This window comes from Columba livia, chromosome 2, assembly GCF_036013475.1.
Source record: "Columba livia isolate bColLiv1 breed racing homer chromosome 2, bColLiv1.pat.W.v2, whole genome shotgun sequence".
Lineage (NCBI taxonomy): Eukaryota > Metazoa > Chordata > Aves > Columbiformes > Columbidae > Columba > Columba livia.
This window is the reverse complement of record NC_088603.1, coordinates 75,999,706-76,019,893: the sequence shown is the minus strand read 5'-3', so window position 1 is coordinate 76,019,893 and position 20,188 is coordinate 75,999,706. Positions and strand designations below refer to the sequence as shown.

The following is a 20,188-nucleotide window of genomic DNA, read 5'->3' as shown; positions in this document are numbered from 1 at the left end:
TGGCACACAGTGTGGAGGGAACACAGAGCTAGGCTGCCAGTCACCACAAGCCGAAGAGCTCCACCATCCTCACTCCTCTCCACGGGGATGAAAGGCACACAGGGGACATTACAAGCCCAGCACCAAAGTAACCTTCACAAGCCTGAGCGTCTCAACACTACAGGTAAATCTGGAGCTGTTTGTGACACTCTTTTTTTCTCTGACTGCACAGAGACAGTATTTCAGATCTGATTTACTGTCTAGACACCGCATGCTACCACACAGTGCAACTGAAGCAGGCTGAGAGCACCAGAGTGTGGAAAACAGATTGGCCCAAGCTCTTTCTCTTTCTTTAAAAAACAATACATTGTGCAGTCTACATCAACATCCTCACAAAAAAATGCTTGCTCTGTCCTGCACCTCAGAAGCTGGCTGCTGAAAAAAATCCAGAATGCAATTAAAACATGGGTTCTGTTAAGTTTCACTTCCCTCTGCAATTTTATAATCGTCTCATCCATCAATTTTGAAAGAATATTAATACTGGCATCAGCTGGCTCTCCACCTCTTCTGCTGAGCCAGCTTTTTCGAAGCTCTGTCTCTGCCTCTCAGCATCCGACTACAGATGCTGCGAGGAAGAAGAGAGGGGGAGGCAGAACGGGGGTTGGAGAGGGGCCAGGGGGGCATACCCAGCACAGAGGCCACCCCACAGAGGAGCCACTTCTTTCCCAGGGGAGCTACAGCAACTTATGGTGCCCGAAGATCTGCCCAAACACACTCACCTCAAAAGAAACACAGACACAAAAATTATAAAGAACAAGGTTGTGCCAGGGATTAACTGAAGTCTACCCAAACTCAGACCAAATCCTAGGCATGCAGGCTCACTGCCACCTTCCAGGCAGGAGGTGACTAGGCCAGTGATGCGCAATCTTTTTTTAAAATAGCAAAACCTTTATTTTTCCCCCCCCTTCTGAGAGATGTGTAAATCTCTCCATTGATACAAGCCATTTCTCCCTGTTACCTTTCACAGGCTCGCATCCTTGCCCAGTGCTCAAATACCAGCTCTTGGACTTACACACACTGTAAGAGAGGGAGACACACTTGGTTGGTGCAAGTTTTTAGCATCTGGCTTATGAATTATTTTGTAAAGGTGTACAGGCTGTTGACTGAGTCATCCGAAACTTTTTAAGACACACTGTTCTGTCATTATTTTATCAACCTAGTTTGACATGGTTTATATCTATCATGGCCATGAGTTATATCACAAACTCCCAAGAACACAAGTCTGACTTCAAAATCATTCTCGTTGCAACTGCTTCACTGCAGGTCAGCCCGGTCTGTTCCAAGACAAGATTTTGTTGGCAACTGTATTTTCTTCACTGATATAATCCACTTTTCCTCATCTAATTTAATGAAACAAAAAAAGACGGAAGTACGTAAAGAAAGCCAAATGTTATGCTTATTTGAGCACAATCGGAAATTTCTGCTTCCTGCTCTCTCACTGCAGCATAAGGTTTATATTAACCACCCTCCCCTACTCTGAACAAAGCCGTAGGAAGAAACTAACTGTAAACTGGTCAGAAGACTGACATGCAGGCCAAAAGCATCTAATGGCTTGCTGGAACTACAGACATCACTTCTCTGCGTTGCAGCAACTTGCATGTCAGCTGGAAGCCCAGCATCTAGAACTTGCACACTCTCGCCTGCACTATCATGCTTCCATCCATTCCCAGAAAACAAAAGAAGCACAAGCAGCCAGTCTTCCTCAAGCTTTTCTGAACTGATGTAATCTCAGCCTCATATTCAACCCCATAAAATGGCACATCCACCCAGGCTTAATTGTAAAAGGTAGGGGGAGTCAAGGAAGACTGCATACAACAAAACACTGAGAAGCAGGGCAGAATGCAGAATATTCTTTAGTTGTAAACTATTTTTATAGAGTTGGCCTAAAGCAGCCATTTACCCATTGCCTGATCTCTCTCTGCACATCAGTAATGGCTCCAGACTAAAAGTGAGGAAGATGAATCCCCTAAAATGCACCATTCAAAGGTACTGGGCTGGCCTACAGTTTCAACATGCAAAAATTACAGATGTAAACTGTAATCAATACTGCACACAACCCTACCCGGGTATCTAGATCTGCGACCTCTGGAAAATTAGAGGTGGCACCAGTAGCAACAGAAAGCGAGGGGAGAAGCAGGTGTCATTTGTTAGGGATGCACAGGAACAGCAGAGAAGGAGGGGGAATTGGGGAGGGTGAGTTTAAAGCTATGAGAAGCTAGGCACCTACAGAGGGAAGAGGACAGACACCAGACAAGTCAGAAAGAACCGGGGAAGCACCCAGAGCTCTGCCCACATCATCCTGAAATGGGATCTGAGGGTATCCTGGCTCTGGGCTGTGAAAGCCCCCAACACAGCAGCAGATGACCTGCTGAACATGTCACCCCACTCTGGCAACTGCCACCACCCACAACCGAACCGTGCTGCTCAGCAGGCCACTACCTCATGGGTTAGAAATTAATGCTACAGCCCAAAGGTCTACACCCTCGGGATGACCCACGTCACTGCAGATTCATGTGACAGGAGTAATTTTTATTTATCTCCTCCTTTTCCCTTTGTACAGTTATAAAATTATGTTAAAACCCAGCTGTTAAAATTTTTAATACAAAGACTGCAAACTCGAACACTGCAAAATTAAGAGGTACAGACTGCTCACACAACCTCCATCCAGCTCCTGTATACACCTGCACTGATTCTGTTATCCAATTCAATGATCACAAACCATTTGAGCCCTGGAAATCAACTGCTTTGGGAAAAAAAGAGGGGTTGTGTGATAAAACCAATTGCTGTCTCTCAGACCCTGCCTCACTCCTTGGAGGTCAGAAGATTAGTGAATGAGGCAATGCAGGAAGAAAAAGAGACAACCCAACCACCTTTTTGAGGAAGATGGTCTGCAGGCAGGAATTCCACCGTCTTTGTAAGATGCTCAGCAAATCCCTGAAATCAGCTTTTTGCCAGGTGAGCCCTAACGGGGCAGTCCTGGACCTCTGCAAAGCCAAGACATCCAGGGCTAACCTGCCAGAGTTCCAAGACCTGCAGCCGAGGTCAGTCGTCCTGCTTCCAGCAGATGAATGGCTACATCATGCCAGGTATTCTGGAGTGAGTTGAAAATAAAACCATCCCTAAGTATCTCTTTAAGGTGGCCAAAATTGAAGGTGTTTCAAACATTTGAGCCTTATTTGCTCTCCTCCTCCACTCCTTAGCTACGAAAACTAAGACAGTACCTGCACCTGAGATGCTGCAAGAATAAGAACCTCCCTGCCCGTGAAGCCCCCAGGAAGGAATGAGCAGCACTGCTCGGTTCAAGGTTTGGGTGGGGTGTAAAATAAACACATGGAGACACATGCAGAAAGTAAATGTAGGGAAGAGAAAATGAATGGTGCAGTAATTACCTATCCACTGAAAGAGGGACTCTGTGAAAGGGAAAAAATGAGGCAATTATAGAATTAAAGATTGTATCATAATGCAGATGCAAAGGGGAGCTATGCAATGTTAGTCCTGGCACTTCCTTGCTTTTGTAACCCCATTGTTCTCCTAACGCCACTATTTTGTAAGTAATTTAAACGCAACATAATTATGAGCTCATATGTTGATATCTTTTCATCATTAATAATGTGTAGAACAACTGGCAGACTCTGCTCCCGGCGTGATTGATGCCTCCAGCATATGGCTGTGAACGATTCTTTTTCTTCCACCTTTATCCGAGGTAAAGAGCAGGGAGGAGAGAGGGAGACTTAATATTTAAACTTCGATTTCATGCACAATCACTTGGGTATTTGGGGGTTGTTTCAGAGGAGAAAACAACAACCAATATCATTCAATTGCTCTGAAATGAATCGTAATGGATCAAATTTAAAGAACAGAGGCAGTGAGCAGCTGATGTGCTTTGCCCAAGGTCAGAAGGAAACCTCCCAAGGCCTGGATCCCAAATGACCCCACTGACAGCCTTCTGCCCAAGCCACTGAATCCCTCCTGCCTCCCACATTAAAACTTGTTTAAGTGTAATTATTGCTGTTAACTGCAGGTCAGGGAAGAAGCCGATCACCTCCAGGCTGCGTTTGCTGGTGAATGCAGCCAACAAGCAACTTCTGAGAGCATGTGATAGAAAACACAACTGCAAGCAAACATTATGGTTGTATGTGTTCATCCTGGATAATAATTGTTCTATGGGGTTTTTTAAGTAAATTACCCTGCACACCTCAGACTTCAGGCAAATTGCCAACGCTTTTGTCAGAGTCAGACAAGTTTGGCTCATCCTGCTTCACCAGGGAAAGCAGCTGCAATAGCAACAACCTAACTTGTTTTATTTGTGGATGATATTAGCTGGCAAGAGCCACTGTGTCTGACAGCATGCTTGCTATATAGGCTTCATGCTTTTTTAAAAGTCTTATTTGTCTTTGTGTGTCCCCATTTGTAACACACACCCGCTTTCTCTTAAGTAGTATTTTTACCTTGTCTTACGGGTGCTGGCAGCTACCACCACAAACTTTGCACATTCTTTTGTTCCTAACAAAGCAACCTTCATGTCCATCTTTCCCCATCCTCCGAGAGCAGAGCCTGAAAAGCCCAGGGCTACCAAGTCAGAGCCTGCAGCATCCCAGGCACTCAGGCCACACCAGCTCTCTCCAGTGCACATCTTTTGGAAAAGCCCATGGTGGGTGGTGGAAGCATTGCAATCCTTCCCTCTCGGCATGCAACCCACTCGGGTTGGTTTAAAACCTTACAGAGAAAGCATTACACCAGCATTAAATGCATATAGTTAGCACCATACAGTTAACAAGAACAGGCAGAAATGTTACGGCAGCGTGTTACCCCATGACTGCCTGTTTAAGGATTTCTCACACCAAAGCTCAGGTGGCTGGCTCCATCAGAGGAGGGACCTGCACGGGATGTCTGGCCTGAGCGCAAGAGCCCATTCTTAGCTACCACAGTCCTCTACCGTGCCACGCTGCCGGTGGTACAATTTGGTGCCTATGTTGGGGAAAGGAATGGAGGCAAGAGACATTCTCCTTCACTAAATGCCACTTCTCTAATAGTGTAGAGACTAATGCTCAGATGCCAGAGGTGCCCAGCCCCATCTCCAGAAGGCAGAATTTGCGTGGGGGAGAGGGAACACCATCCCCCTTTGCCCTGTTGACGTGACTCAGTGCTCCACATCTTCCGCAACCCATCACAGGGAGCCAGCTACAGAGTTCCTTCCTTCATCTCACCTTGACGGAGGCACCTGATCTCAGCTGCATCACAAGCTGTCTGAAAAGGAGTGGCATATGGGTGTTTGAGATTCAGCTCATCCCTCCAGGGTGACAATATTTTGACATTAGAGAATGACACTGGCAATCTCTTGAAGAGCCACACTCTAAGCCCCAGGACAACAGGCATGTATTCTCTGAAAAGCAGCAGCAACAAAGAGCATAGCAAAACATGCACTGGCTAAGGAATTACATGTGCATCCCACATGTGCTCCTTGACACCCTGACACTCCTATTTCTTATGCCACTGGCTGAACAGGTGCCTGTCTTTTCCTTCAGTCCAGGACTGGAAGACATGCCCACCACACTCAGCACAGCTATACTGAAAAGCTGCCTACCACAGGCACAGTCTGGGTGAGAGTAAGACTGCTTTCACTAGCACAGTTTTGCCCAGATTTCTAAAGCAGACCACCCAAGACAACCACACCAGACCTGACGCACCTACACCTGGGCGCTCAGCAATGCAGAAGCTCGTCCTTGACATCTCACAGCACTAGATCAGCCCTAGTAGTACACACCTGCCTAAAGTAACCATAGGGAGGGGGCTGTGTGGGAACGGGAGACTTTATTTGCTTACGGAAGCTATTTTGGGAGAAACGTACAGCACCAAATGTCATCTTTTCAACACTATCAAATGATCACTGCATTCAACAGGATGACACTGGTGAACACCCAGATAATCACGCTGCCACTGCACACAGGCAGTTTGCGCACACATACACACACACCTCTGCCTAAGTCCTGTCTGGGCTGCAATGTTCCCATCTGCTCCAATGCTCACTTTCCTTCAGCCCAAGGTGTCCTAGAGGTCAAGGAAAGCAGGCTCCAAGCTACAGCTGTCAGCCTGCCCGCCTTCCTAAATCTCAGGTGGCTTTAGCTCGATAAACAAAAGGGCAGCCGCGCTGCTAGCTGGTGTAACAAACACGCCCTATCCACTGAAGATACGCATCCTCTGCCCCCCTGCCCCTCCATCACAGCCGTTCAGCATCACCTCACACCAGCCCTTGCCCTGGAGACCACACACACCTCGTGAGGTGGCCAGGGCTACAAAGGTGCTGCACATTTGACCACCACATATGGGATGCCTGGCTGGGCAGCTGCCACCAGGCAGAACAGGGAAGGTCTGAAACGCACCTCCTTTTCTTCAGAGAGAGCACTGCTTCAAAGACTTCCCAGCCAGCCGCTAATCTTAACAAAAACAAGTGGAAAATTAATGGTATTCAAGACTGCCAACCATTGGTGCAATCTGGTTGAAACTGGCAAAACGCAAATGGCAGGAGACAGACAGGACACATTTCCTGGGGAATTTAAGATAAAATGAACAAAAATAAAACGAGAAGACGACTACAGTGCATTTGATTAGTGGCGTTTCCACGTTCTGCGACGTCCCAGGAAACAAGGGAAGAACGCCTTGCTCAATCAAGCTGCACAGCACAGGCTGCAGTTCAGCTCTGAAACTGCCCAGCTTGTGTGCATCTGGAGCAGGAAGGGGCAGATTACAAACTCATTTATATCTGAAGGTGACTCTGAAGGGGTAATATCTGCAGCAGGAAAACAGGGAGGGCAAAGTCATTTGCATCTTAAGGGGTGAAATGCCCTGTCAGGGCTGAAGGACTGTTACTCAGCTCTAAGTGTGGAAGCTGCTGGGGCTCCTGTCTCCTTCACAAGCCCCAGCCCTGGAGGTGATCTCGTCCCACAGATTTCGGCATCTCTCTCCTCACCATCCCCAGACTCCCCCAGCCCACGCTGCTGGCGCTTGGCCACCTACACCAAGCAGGTGCCTTTGAGGCAGGGGTCGACTCTCCTGCGGTCAGACCAGCAACTCCTGAGCCCTTGCCAGACCGGGACCATGGGGAGATGCTGCACAAATAACTTGTGCTGATGAGGGCTGGAAGGGTTTCCCTCCAAAGCAGCTCGGTTTGACCGACTACAGAGCTACACTGGTTCCAAGGGCTCTTCTGCTCCTTTCGCAGAGCCCAGCACAACAGCAGAAAAACCTATTTGTGTAGAAAACAGCATTGGAAAAGCAAGCAGGCAACTCTCAACAGACTCAGAAACAGCTGTGGAATTTCTCTGGAAGAGCTGCTTACTGCAGTGGGGAGGAAAGTCCAGCCTCCCATCTCACTTCCAGCCCACCCACCCACCGGATAGAGGCAGAGCATAAGAACAGAAGAGAATTTAAGGCATGACAGGATCCCAGGCTCTGGGAATTAGTCTCCCACATTCTCCACAAAAAGCGAGCACTCACTTAAAATCTACCGCCTTGAACTCAGATTGCACACCACTTACCCAGATGAATAACCAGACTCAAGCCAGTGGAATTACTTGCCTGAATAACTACAACTCAGTGCATGGAAGGGCTGCAGAACTGGCTGCCAAACAAATACAAATATACAGAATGCAATGTGAGACCACCATCCTCTAGGTCACATGCATCACTCTAGACCTGTATCCCTCCAGGTGCCACCTACTGATTTGGGTTACAGTCTGAAAAATATTTCACTGACTTAGAAAACTAAATTCTGCCTGAAAGGATGGGTTGGGCATTTAAGAGTACAAGCTTCATTAGCTTCCAGAAAGACTTCAGGTCCCAAGCTCAAACTAACCCTCCACAAAACTGCAGCAGAGAGGCACCACTAGTCCTACTCTGTAATTATTGGTCATAACTAAGGTCAGCTCTTCCATACTGAACCCAAACATGATGTGGCATTTGTTCAAAGCATCATACAAGTAAAAGACATGTGCAGTTCACACCCTGGAAAGCTTATGAGAAGCAGCCCTGAGCTCAAAACCCTTGCATGCAAACTTGCTTGTGTGTATTCCTTTTCAATTTCACTGGGACAACACCTATGACTTAAGTTAAAACTGTGCTGAAGCCTCTCCTCTGTCAGACTGTGACTGATGCAGCTCCTGCTCCAGTTCATCGAGGGGTCAAGGTATGAAGCCTGAACTGGAGCCAGAAACAGGTACGAGAAAAACACACCTAGAGATTTTGGCAAAGCTGGAAGCCCAAGTGAGTCACTTGAGGTAGATGATCAGCATCCAGAAGCACCTCTCTGCTCGTTCCCTGCGTGCTCTGCTATGTCATAGCGTATCTCTGGATGAGCAGCCTGTGCTGAGTTACTGAATTTGCATGTATAATTTAAACACACCATATTAAGGCTGAAATAATACTTATTGTCCTGATGGCATTTCTAGTCTGGATATTCCAGTGCTCCCAAGAAGACTTCATAGAACGCTTATGAGACTTCCATCAGGTGTGGCCCAAACTAATTTTCTGCCCTCCCCAGACAAGCAGCAGAAAACAAACATCATTTTCATTTGTCTTCACATACCTGGCAAGCTGTTGAAACCCTCCAACAGACCTCACAGGTTTGAAGCAGAGGTTTGGGTTTTTCAACTGTACCGCCAATAGAAGCACGTGCATGGCAGGAATTCTCCACAGAACCCCATCCCAAAAGCCACGGACACACCAGTGTCACCAACAGCACAAGGCTGTCCCAGTCCCGTAGTTCTCAGCCAGGGCTACTTTTACATTTGGTCTGTCATGCAATTGACAAGAAGCAGTTGCACTGTTACATAGCATTTCCAGCAGAAGGTTTTTTTCCTAAATTGCTATTATTATCATCCAATGAGCTCTGCTTTAGGTCAGACTCAGTGGGCATTTCAAAAAGGCCTGTGACCCAAGACTGGCTACTGAAAGGCTAAAAACAGGACCTTCATATACATCAGAAGTTGCAAAGTTACAAATATTTTCCAACAGCTTCAACTAGACACAAAACCTAAGCAAATCCGTATCAAAAGATCTCTGAAATATACTACTAAAAAAAATTGACAATATCGGTAAGAAGGAGGAAAAGTTTCAGCGAGAAAACAAGAAGAGAGAAATTACTATGTTTACAGTTCAATGAATGGGACCTTATCAAAAGCTTGTTTGCGTTCCCTTTGGTTTGTCTGGGGTTTTTTTTAACACCTATTACACAAACACACACCCTTAACGCCGCCCCAGCTAACAGCCTGGTGCACACATGGCGAGCTTATCCACATTTCACAGGGGGCAGAGAGCTGCTTCCGAAGACGTCCCTCCACCGGACGGCATGTCCGAACAAAGCGCTGGGGTGATGGATGTCGGCAGGGTTCGTAAACCACATTTTTGCAGCTCGACCTCAGCCGGGAGGCAGCATCTAACGCCGGAACAAACTCCGAATGCTGCCTCTCTGCAGAGCGGGGATCCTACCTGGGCAGCAGGCTGCGCGCCTCTCCTCTTGTCTGGTTAAAAAAAAATTAAAGCCGTCTTCTAAAAACCCAGCGAGATGTCTAGCACTTCATGACAGCGCCCGAGTTACCGCATATCTCCCCGCTAACTGCCAGCAGAAGGGGGGGGTAAGGGGGGCGGGAATCAACAACAAAAACTTAACCCAAAGCGAACACCAAACCCCCACCCAAAACAAAGGACCCCCACCAAAACCCCGCCTGTAAGTTAGCTGGATTTACTTGCTCACGAAGCACAAGGATAACCCTCCTCCGCTTGAAACAAGGCTGATGCGACGCAGGGGCAACCCCGCCGGGTTTCAAAGTAACCTTCGCGCCCCGCCAGCCCCCCGGGAGGCGGCGGGCAGCCGGCAGCCCCACGCACGTTTCGGCCGGTCACCTGGAGCTCGCATCGCGCCCGCCTGCGCCCTCCCCGCAGGGGGCCGGGCGGTGCGGGGGGAGCGGCGGAGCCGGGAGCGGCGGGAAGCGGCACGGAGCCCCGCTCTGCCCGCAGCGAGCCCTGCGCGGCGGGGCCAGGCAGGGCAGGCGGTTACGAAACCCACGTCTCCCCCTCGGCCCGGCGGGAGGGAAGGAGGAGGGGAGGCGTGGCGGGGGGCATCCGCGGCGGCCCCGCTCCCCGCCGCCGCGCCGGGAAGGGGAGGAGGGAAAGGCGCCGCCGCCCTACCCACCGCACACGAGCATCGGCCGCCGCCGCCCCGCGAGGGGCCGGCCGGGAGGGGAGCCCCGCTGGCGGGGAAGGGGCGCCCACTGACCTTGCCGCCATCCGCCGCCGCCGTGCCTGCCCGCGGGGTGGCAGCTCCGCACCCGCCGCCGGCGCCCTCGCCCCGGCAGCCGGCACCACCCCCCGCCCCGCCGGGGTGCGGGGCCGAGGCGGGGCCGAGGCGGCAGGGAGGGCCGGAGCCGCCCCGGACCCCGCTGCGCTCCCCACGCCACCCCGGGCCGGTGGCGGTCCGTCGTGGCCGCGGCGGGAGCGCGGGAACGCGGCTGCCCGGCGGAGAGCGCCGGGACCCCACGCCGCCTCGGGCTGGGAGAGGCGGCAGCCCGGGGCGCCCCGCTCGTCTCCGCAGCAGCGCGGGCAGCGGCAGCAGCAGGCACCCCCTGCCCAGCCCTGCCAGCGGGGAGAGGGGAGATGCAGAGCTCGGGGGGCTCCTCAGTGCCTCGGAAAGGCTCTGCGGCCGTAAAAACGCAGCTTGTTCTGCTTCGGCGCAGCGTGAGGGATAATTGCACCTGAGCGTGTCCGCCGCGGTGCAGCTGGCAGCATGTCCCATGCACCCACCAAAGCTGCCTCCACTGGAGCTATTACAGACCCCATGCGAGGCAGGTTCTGAGGCTCAAGTAGCTGGTGCCTTGGGCACCTTCATTCCCAGCTTGAGGCTCAGAACTGTGCTGCTGGCTACATGTAAGAGGTACATGCGGCTTGTTGTCTTACCATAGCACACCCAAGGCTGAGCTGGGGAATAAGGCCTCCCCTTTATTCATTGCACCAAGGCCTGTGCTTGCTATAGAGCACAGGACCATGGACTCAATTCTGCGCTGCCTACAGAGAAAACAATCCTATTTACATCAGCAATAGAATAAAAAAATGCATATGTACCTCCTAGTGTCTCACATGGGATCGGTAATGGCAAACAGCAAAAGCTAGAAATGGCAAGGGCAAGCGTCATCCTGCGTCTCATTGCTTCATCTTTCTGCAGAGCCAGTGTTGTTTTGGGGCAAACACTTGGAAGCAGTATGAAAGCAAATGTGCAGGTTATACAGTTGCTGGTTTTGGTTAGAACAGCCCTCTCCTCCCCTGCTTCTGCAGCTCCACACTGAAAGCATTGCCTGTGGTGGAGTAAGACCTCTATAATTAGCAAAATCAAGAATTTTCACAAAAGTCTACCTGGTTTCTCCCCCTGCCTTCTCCCTGCCTCTCCTCTGCTGTGGGGCTGTTTGCAGAGCAGGGCCTCCAGCAAGCCAGATTTACCACTGGGGAGAGTTTATAGTGCAGTCACTAGTGCAACTCCAGGTTCTGCCATAAAACTCAATTGCCACTCTTAGAATGAATGTTCAAAGCACATTTTCACATCCCACGGTGTTTCTCGGTTCAAACCTTCCTAATCAAAGAACTGAGATAAGAAAGGAGAAGGCAAACGGGCCAAATTTCAACCACCAGTTTGAGCCTGGTTCCCCCTTGGTATCTGCCTCCGAAGTGTTAGTCGCGAGCATCTCTGACCTCTCACAATGTATTTTAAACTACAGGCATCATTTTAGCACGTGCAGCTGACTTTTGCTTCTCAGCTGATCAGCTAGAAGGACGATGCAGATGATTTCACTGCTCTCCCCTTTCCCTCCACTGCCCAGCTGACTAATTTCCAGAGGCTTCCCTTCCAGAGGGGACAGGGGCCACCTGCCACCCCCCCACCTGGCTTTTGGGAATGGGCTGTGACCCGTGGCACCGGCCATGACCCACACCTTCCCACCTCAGCCACTCAAGGTTCTCCAGGTTTTGTTCAGAAAAAGCCTTTGAGATGCTGGGGATAGGGATGCATGGTTGTTTTTACGATTTAAGGAGATCCTTATGCCAAATTCACATTGGGTATTTGTGTAACGTCCTGTTTTTGAAGAGACATGCCAAGTTTGGCAGGCACAGCTCCTTACATGCCTCTGTGTGCCAAGTCCTTGCCATTCCTGAGATCAGTTCCCCCATTTCCTCCTTAGGAAACAAGTGGCAGCTAATGACCACAAACAGTGCTATGGTACCAGATCTCCGTGGCCACAAGAGAGGAAAATTCATTACAAAATGGAAACAAATGTCCATTCAACTAAGTGCTGGCCTGCACTGCTGCAAATGATGTCCGCCAAAGGGGCCAGGGACTACACAGATGTAGAGAAAGATAATCCACTCACTGAGACAGATCCTGCAAAGCAGCGTTGAAGAGCATTGGCACAGTGACTTTGTTAATTATATTGCTATTGACGCTGCTGTGGTTTTATCATTACAGTAGAGTTTAGACAGCTCAGCTGAGACCCAGACACTCCCATACATCCCCATCCAGGTTAAGTGGACAGCAAAGAATTGAGTATTTCTGCTCCTGCATGCAGACACGAGGTCCAGGTCCCAGAGGGGCTGGCGTGCGTGGTTAGATTTTGGCATCTGACTCCCTCTACTGAATGGATTAAAGTTAACGTATGCGCACAGCTCCTGGCAGAAGCACTGCCAGAGAGATGCAGCAGGCAAGGGGAAGGGGAAAGGAAGCATAATTACTCCCATGAGGATTCGTGTATTGCTGCTGTCGGCCCTCAGGCTGCACCTGTTATGAGAAGAGTCTTTAAATCACTGGGGAAGATATCTTGAAAAGTTCCCAGCAATAGCCTTGAAATAAAGGAAAGGAAATAGATTCCAGCTTCCGATTGCTCCACACAGTTTATTTCAATAAAGCTCTTTTCACCAGTACATGGAATTGTAAAAGGTGGCAAGTTCTTTGGCACTGCCCTTTTTAGCACTTACCTGATAAAAACAGCGTGGAAGGGCTCATCCAGCACCACAGGCACAGAAGGACAGACAGAAGGACAGCCCTGCGCTCTGCCTTGCAAAGGCAGCTGTGTTCTGCTGCCCTGTGCTATTCTCTCACCACTTTGGCTGGATTGAGGGACCTTTCTCTTTTCCATCTAGATGTTTCTAACAATTTTTATAAGCACATCATATGTAACAGTCCATTAGAGCAAGTGCTCTCAGATGTCATCGCTCAAGAACAGCTTGTACTGGGAAGGTAGGGTCCTGAGGAAACACCATTCCCCAGGATAACAGGAGTAACCCCTGCAAGGGCTGGGGTGGCACTGGGATACCGTAACAAAGGTAACTACCTCCTGATTTCTCTGTTATGATCACCTGAGGGACCTCTAATAGGCAATATGTTTATAGGGCTTCAGTGTCAACCTTTCAGCTCTGGAAGAAAATCACCAAATAACCATAAAATGGAATTGGAGCTTCTGAGTGTTTTAAAAATAATCAGTGCATGCGGGATCCATTCCTTTTCATTTCTGAGCCCACAGTGACAACTTAAGTCATATTCCAAAGGTTTATTCTCTCACTAAGAAGCCTAGGAGCATCTTTAGCTTAGTTTACTAGAGAAACAAAGTCTGTATCATGCCATCTGGGTGTCTTCCTGTCTTCTTTCAGCAGCATTTGAAACTGTTGGCTGAGCTGTCAGAGGAGAAAGAAGAAATCGGGGGCAATAATATATCTACTTTTTTGTTTGTTTGTTTGTTTGTTTTTAATTATTAATGGGACAGAGGCAAGAAACTTCTTTGACCCCCACCTTCTGAAGCAAGAGGAAGGGAGAGCTCAGCTCTTCTCCATTCAGGCCAGCAGCCAGCAAGCACCTGTGTGTGAGACAGCAGTACCTAACCAAACTTCATGATATCCCCAGCTCACGTAACATCTTGCGATGGAGGAAAGTGAAGAATTATGTGGTCTCAGACCTCTGGGTCTAATGGAAAAAAAAATACATTAACCATTAAAATCACTACTGAGTTAGAGCTTGTCGAACATCACGCCTTGCATAAAAGCTTCACTGAAGGCTGTTGCCTAAAACTGCGAGGCAAAAGTACAGCCCGTAGCCATTAAAAAGGCATCTATCATTGGAAACATGTTCAAGCCCCACTGATAACAGATAATTGCCAGTCCACGTATTGATACCCTGTGATAAAATTAAAACTGACATTTTGGCTGATCAAAATCTGACAGGCTTGTATACATTCCCTTGTTCTCTTCCATAAAACACTGTTTTATTTCATGCTTTAAAATATCCAGAGTGAGTATTTTTACACATTACTAGCCTGAAAATGGGCATGTAAAAAGGCCACATATTTGTAGTAACTCATTTTAATAAACTGTTTCAAACTCCCAGTCTCTCTCTCTCAAAAATCTTTCCAGTTAAGAAGAAAGCCCTTCCCCCTCAGCCCTGTGCTAACATGGAAAGTTTCAAGCAGGAGAAGATGGTTAATCTGCTTATCTCAGAAGGGCAACAAAGACAATTTTTGTATTCACCTGTATCCCATTCAGCCCACTTTTTGTCCTTTGGTTAGGTACAGAAATTTTACCAATAATTTTCTGCCTGTACAACTAAAGGGTGATTCAGAGCAGGAATCCACTTGCATACTCCAAGCCACTTTCTGCCTGGCCCTATCTCCCTCCACAGACAAAACAGTGTCGGGGTTGCAGGGGGGGCGTGGGGAAGCTTCTTTGCATTGAAGTTTGGTGCCCAAAGACAGGCAGTGCAATTAGCCCCCTGGGGACCCCAATCCAGGAGAGCACTTAGGCTTGCTCATGCATCCCTTTGCCTCCCTTGAATCGCAGAATCATAGAACAGTTTGGGTTGGAAGGGACCTTCAAAGCTCATCTAGTCCAACCCCCTGCAATGAGCAGAAACATCTCCAACTAGATCAGGCTGCTCAGAGCCCCGTCCAGCCTGGCCTGGAAAGTCTCCAGGGATGGGGCATCTACCACCTCTCTGGGCAACCTGGGCCAGTGTTTTACCACCCTTGTTGTAGAAAATTTCTTCCTCATGTCTCGCCTGAATCTCATCTCCTTTAGTTTAAAACCATCACCCCTTGTCCTATTGCAACAGGCCCCACTGAAAAGTCTGTCCCCATCTTTCTTATAGGCCCATTTTAAGTACTGAAAGGCTGCAGTAAGGTCTCCCCAGAGCCTTCTCTTCTCCAGGCTGAACAACCCCAACTTTCTCAGACTTTCCTCATAGGAGAGGTGTTCCAGCCCTCTGATCATTTTTGTGGCCTCCTCTGGATCCTGTCCAACAGGTCCAGGTGGTGGCCCAGCCTAAACCACTCTCAAGGAGCCACAAACCATGGTTCCCACCAGCCTTCATCACTGCCTCACCGATGCCCTGTGTGGGTGTGCCTACGACATGCTGCCCTGGCATAACAGGGGGCTGCCCCCCAGCCACCGGCCCACCTCGGCATGGCATGGTTGAGGTGAGAAGGGGCCTCTGGAGACCCTCCCATCCAACCTCCTGCTCAAAGCAGGGTCAGCAACAGCAGGGTGCTCAGGGCCATCTCGTGCTGGGTTTGGGACGTTCACTGCTGGTGCAGAGCGCTGGATAAACACACCAGGGGTGCTACTGCAGCGGTGACTCTCTGTACAGTCCTGGGTATTGTCTCTGCTGCTGCAGTTTTTAAGAAACAAAAGAGAGAAAGAAACTTTATGAGCTTTGGCAATTATCTGCCTGCAGAGCTTCACTCTTATCTCCCCCTGGCCCATCACAAGTCGATGTTTAGAAAAATGCACAGATATTAATCAAATCTCCATCCGTTGTCTTTTACCATATATCAGGAAAGAGTCATACCTGTATCCTCTCAATAATTAATACTGCACAGTATATTACACAAATGAGTAAACCTCTGTGTCACATCAGTGAATTTCAATTACCAAAACTTGATTATTTTTTTTAAAAAAACATCTCTTCTCTTACCCGAAGCAATGCTGAATTTGTTGCTGGGCATTAACTATATTGAAAGTCCATTAGTTAGACAGCCCCTCATTCATCCATGTTAATTCACTCTCCTCCTCTGAAGTAGTCGAGGTTTAACAGAATTATGGTCCTCATATACAAACACAACACAAATAAATGACATGAAGATATTTCATCATAATTTACTAAGTGCAACAACTACTTCATTCACTGCTCAGGACTTGCATACCAAAGCATCACGATGGCCCTTTGGCACCAGCTCACTTACAGAATAACTATGGATAGTCCCATTGTTGACAAAAAGCTCCATTAAAAAGAAAGCTGCGGCTGCAAACACAAGCATTCAAAATTAGAAAACGCCCAAATTAAGGCTGATTATGCAAGTCCCTCCTGACATAATCATACACTTCAATTACATGAGTGCACGCTGCTTTTCACAGCATCCTGGGCTCCCCTCTTCAGTTGCAGGGGATCTTGGCAGCACAACCCCATCATCCCGCTTCCCCATCGCCAATCTCCCCTGTCACCTCCCCCTGTGCCACCACGGCAGCTCCATGTCCCACGCTCCTTGTGCCCTCACCCCTGGTGTACAGCCTTGGTGGGCCACTTTCTACTCTTCCACATGATCTCCCCAGTTTTCTTTGCCAGGTTGTTGCCCACATTTCATGCCAGAAGTTTCCAGCTCCAGTTTCCCACCCCTACTTCCACACCAGGTTTCTTACAGTGGTGCCCAAGTATGTTCTACACCCCAAGGCCTCATCCTCAGTCTTTCTCTCTAGGCTGCTTCAGTCCACCTGTTTATACCACCTCCACAAATAAAGCCCAGGACCCTTTCTTCTCACCGTTTGGGGTCCAGGAGGTGAATGGCACAGAGCACAATTCTCTAGAGCTGTGCCAGGAGATACCAAGAAGAGCACTACCAGAAACCTCCTGCTCAGTCCATGCAGCCATAGACTGGAGCACAGTCTCTACAGACAGAAAGACCAAAGAGTTCAGCTGCCAGACTTACAAGCCTCTACCATGTGTGTGCAAACTGCAGTTTTCCGAGGGCTTATAACTTAGCCAAATATGTTGATTTTTCACAGGAGCCACAAAAGACACATTCTTGAAACTAGATTTTCCAGATAACGTTATCACTGCCTGCTCATGGTTTATCTTTCCAAAGTTCAATGGCGCTACATCTTCCACAAGAAGCTATTCTGAGAAAACATTTCCTAGAAGGAGCTGAACAGCTAGAAACATCCCTCCAGAAACAGACTGAGTAGTCACCTGGTACTGAAGATGTTAGCCCAAAAGGCTAAGGTTTCAACAAGTTACAGACGGTGCAAAAAAAATGGTGCAACTCAACTCTGACATTAATTAAAGCAAACGGAGCAGGAGAAAGGTTATTTTCTCTAGCTTAGCAAAAGTACCACATGTATTACCCTTAGGGTAGGATGGGTCCACAGTTCACATTACAGGCCTTGAGAAGATGAAATTGCGCTGTGTAAACACTCTAAACACAGTTCATTAGGACCGAACAACTCAACTGATTCAGGGTGTTTTACACCCCTTCATTGGTGTTATAAAACCTATGGTTACCACAGGCAGAATGCCCGGCCTGTATCCAACAATGAAAGTCCATCGATCTCAAAGACAGGTCCCACCATGCACTTTAGCAGAGAAAATAAAGCGAGGCCTGGAAGTCTCTATGCTTATGCAGACTTGTTTGCTTGGCTTGTTTATACTACACATTTGCAAACCACCAGCTGATCTTGCTAGCCCTTACCTGCATGAAAAGCTACACAGAGGCCTCCTCAGCTGAGTAACTTTTCTCACATGTCAATAGGATTAGGATCAAGGGCTAGAATTTCAGTGTCAGATCTGAAGCACACATGGAAAAACAAGCACGCTTGGATGTTTATGTGCTCAGTGCTAGCATGGCAGCAAATGTGCTCCATCCTGTCACTTCCTGAAAATGACATCATTTATAATTAACACTACAGCTGCACATTCACCACCATTTAAAATGAATTGAGTAACAAAGCTCTTTAGGAAATCCCATGGATTTTCTGGGGTAGACAGTATGACTAGTTAAGTACATGAATATAAAGTAAATATGTTTTTTTATTGGGGCTGCTGAAAATGAGAGCAGCCTGTCTGTGCCTCAGCAGAAGGGGTGGCATTGCTGGTGGCCGGGAAGTACATTGAGAACAGTGCTGTCAGTGCAAGAGATGCCTGATCGGACTGCCCTGGCTGAGGCTATTCTTGCACAGCAGTCTTTCAGTCAGTCGTTGTACCCCTGGAAGAATCTTGGGGGACTTCAGGAGTGTCTAATTTGAAGACTATTCATACAAGCAAATGTCTTCAGGACCAGACCCACCGAGGTAAGGGCATTCAAACCTATGTCAGTGTGTCTAGAGTCCAGTGGACTGCAGTTGCTGCTGTAAGTCCTTATGGGCTTTCCACCTCCTGCTCTGCTGAAAACAAGGTGGTACTGGGAGCATTTTGGGTTCACCGGCTAAGAAGCCATTGTGGCTGCAGTGGTGCAGACACCCTTGCTGGTTGGGGTCCTGCTACTGGGGTCCCCCCTCAGCACAGCAGAGCCATATCCACTCCACCATGGTGCAGGGTGAGCTCTGAAAACAGTCTTTCCCCAGCCTCACTCAGTTAGTATGTGTTTTTCCAAACAACCTGCTCATGGTACAAGAGGGAATAAGCTTCTTATTAAGCTAGTAGATCCATCTCATTAATACTCCCTCTCCTAGAGCTCCAGTCATGCATGTTCATGTTTTCTAGCACAACACTTATATCACCTTTAAGATTGCTGCCGGGCAATACGTACAGAGGTTCCCAGTTCAGACCTCTGGGCTGTGAGACTTGCCTGATCCTTGTGTCTAATGTCAGTCCTGTGACGTGCCAGCTCTTATACATGCCTCAGATTTAAAAAGAGTTGTTTAAAACCCCTGATCCTCATCTCCAGCCTCCTTAGAGGCTGAAGAGCAGGAAGACGCAGCTCAAGGGCAACAAAAATTGCCCAAGCCTCATCTCTGAAGTCAGATGGTACTTACACCCTTAAATCACTAGGAAGCTTTTAAAAAATGTATTGTGTCACTGTCTGGACTGGTAAATTCTACCTGTGAGAAAGAAAAGCTTTTTTTTAAACACCTTTTTAGGCTTGGAAAAGGCTTCCTCTTAATCAGGGGAAGAAAGAGAAGGACTAAAGGCCTTATCCTATCTTTCTCAACTTCCAAACTTTCCCACTGATTAAACTGCTCAGCAAATCAAACTCTCTGAAGAGGCCAAAGGGTACGGCTCACAGGTGAGATCCTTGCAAGTCCACACGACTTCCCATTAAAACAAGTGGAGCAGTTTCCATTGACTACAACAGGATTTGGGTGGTCCCACAGAGTTATTTAATATCTGTTAGAGCTGTCATCCCAGCCCATCTGTACAGGAAGGAGCGTGCATGCACTGTGCACACCCACGTTAAAGAGACATGAGTAGGAGGGCGTAGGTTACATCTCTCCTCTCTGCAAGGAAAGTTAACCTGACTCTCAGTTACTTCATCCCAAATTCAGTACTAATAACAGACCAACCTGCAAAAGGAGCTCGTGGGAGCCTACATGCAGGTTGTAGCAAAGCTGCCAGGTTTCCACCAGGGAGGCTGGGGAGAAGCTGCCCAAGGCTTTGGGGCTTTGGAGAGCACTTTGTTTGAAGTTGAAGCCCTGAAGACTGTTTTGCACATTCATCATCCTCAAAGAGAAGTGCTTGGCTGCCCTCCACAGAGGAAGGGGAGGGCATAGCGATTGGACCCTCAGCAGTTGCCAGGGGAAAATAATCCAGAAGGAACATGAATAAATAAAATACATTTTGCTAGTCCTAAGATTACACAGCTTCCTTCATGCTTTCCCTCTAATGTTTTAATTCCCTTCCCACCATTTTCTATTTCTCTGCCATCCTCTGTCTGTTGTTTTCCATGTTTCTTTTATTTTTTTCTTCATGTTTCTTTCCTCATTTTTTCTTCAAAGAGCAGCATCCTCTGCCCTCCCATTCTCTCTTTCCCGTGGTGTCTTCACACCTTCTCTCCATGTTCTATATAACCTTGACAATTTTTAAAATCCTACACTGCCTTTTTCACCTTATCTGCATGTCTTTCCCCTTCATTGCTTAATCTTC

General features: G+C 48.3%; 1 protein-coding gene across 8 annotated transcripts in view; it reads right to left on the bottom strand.

The window, feature by feature from the left end:
* The window catches only part of RNF152 (ring finger protein 152), a 74,573-nt gene that overhangs the window by 40,247 nt on the left and 14,138 nt on the right, over nucleotides 1–20,188 (bottom strand). The window contains exons 1-2 of one of the 8 annotated variants that reach the window (XR_010470320.1): nucleotides 13,859–19,946; nucleotides 10,310–13,743 (exon numbers count right to left, since the gene is read on the bottom strand). The exons of 1 other annotated variant lie outside the window; for it this stretch is intronic. The gene's annotated coding sequence lies outside the window, so the exon portion shown is untranslated. Of the gene's footprint in view, nucleotides 1–997; nucleotides 1,057–9,522; nucleotides 9,743–9,779; nucleotides 10,001–10,225; nucleotides 13,744–13,858; nucleotides 19,947–20,188 lie in introns of those variants that run through there. 6 more of the 8 variants (XM_065052580.1, XR_010470321.1, XM_065052579.1 and 3 more) reach the window with 6 other exon arrangements.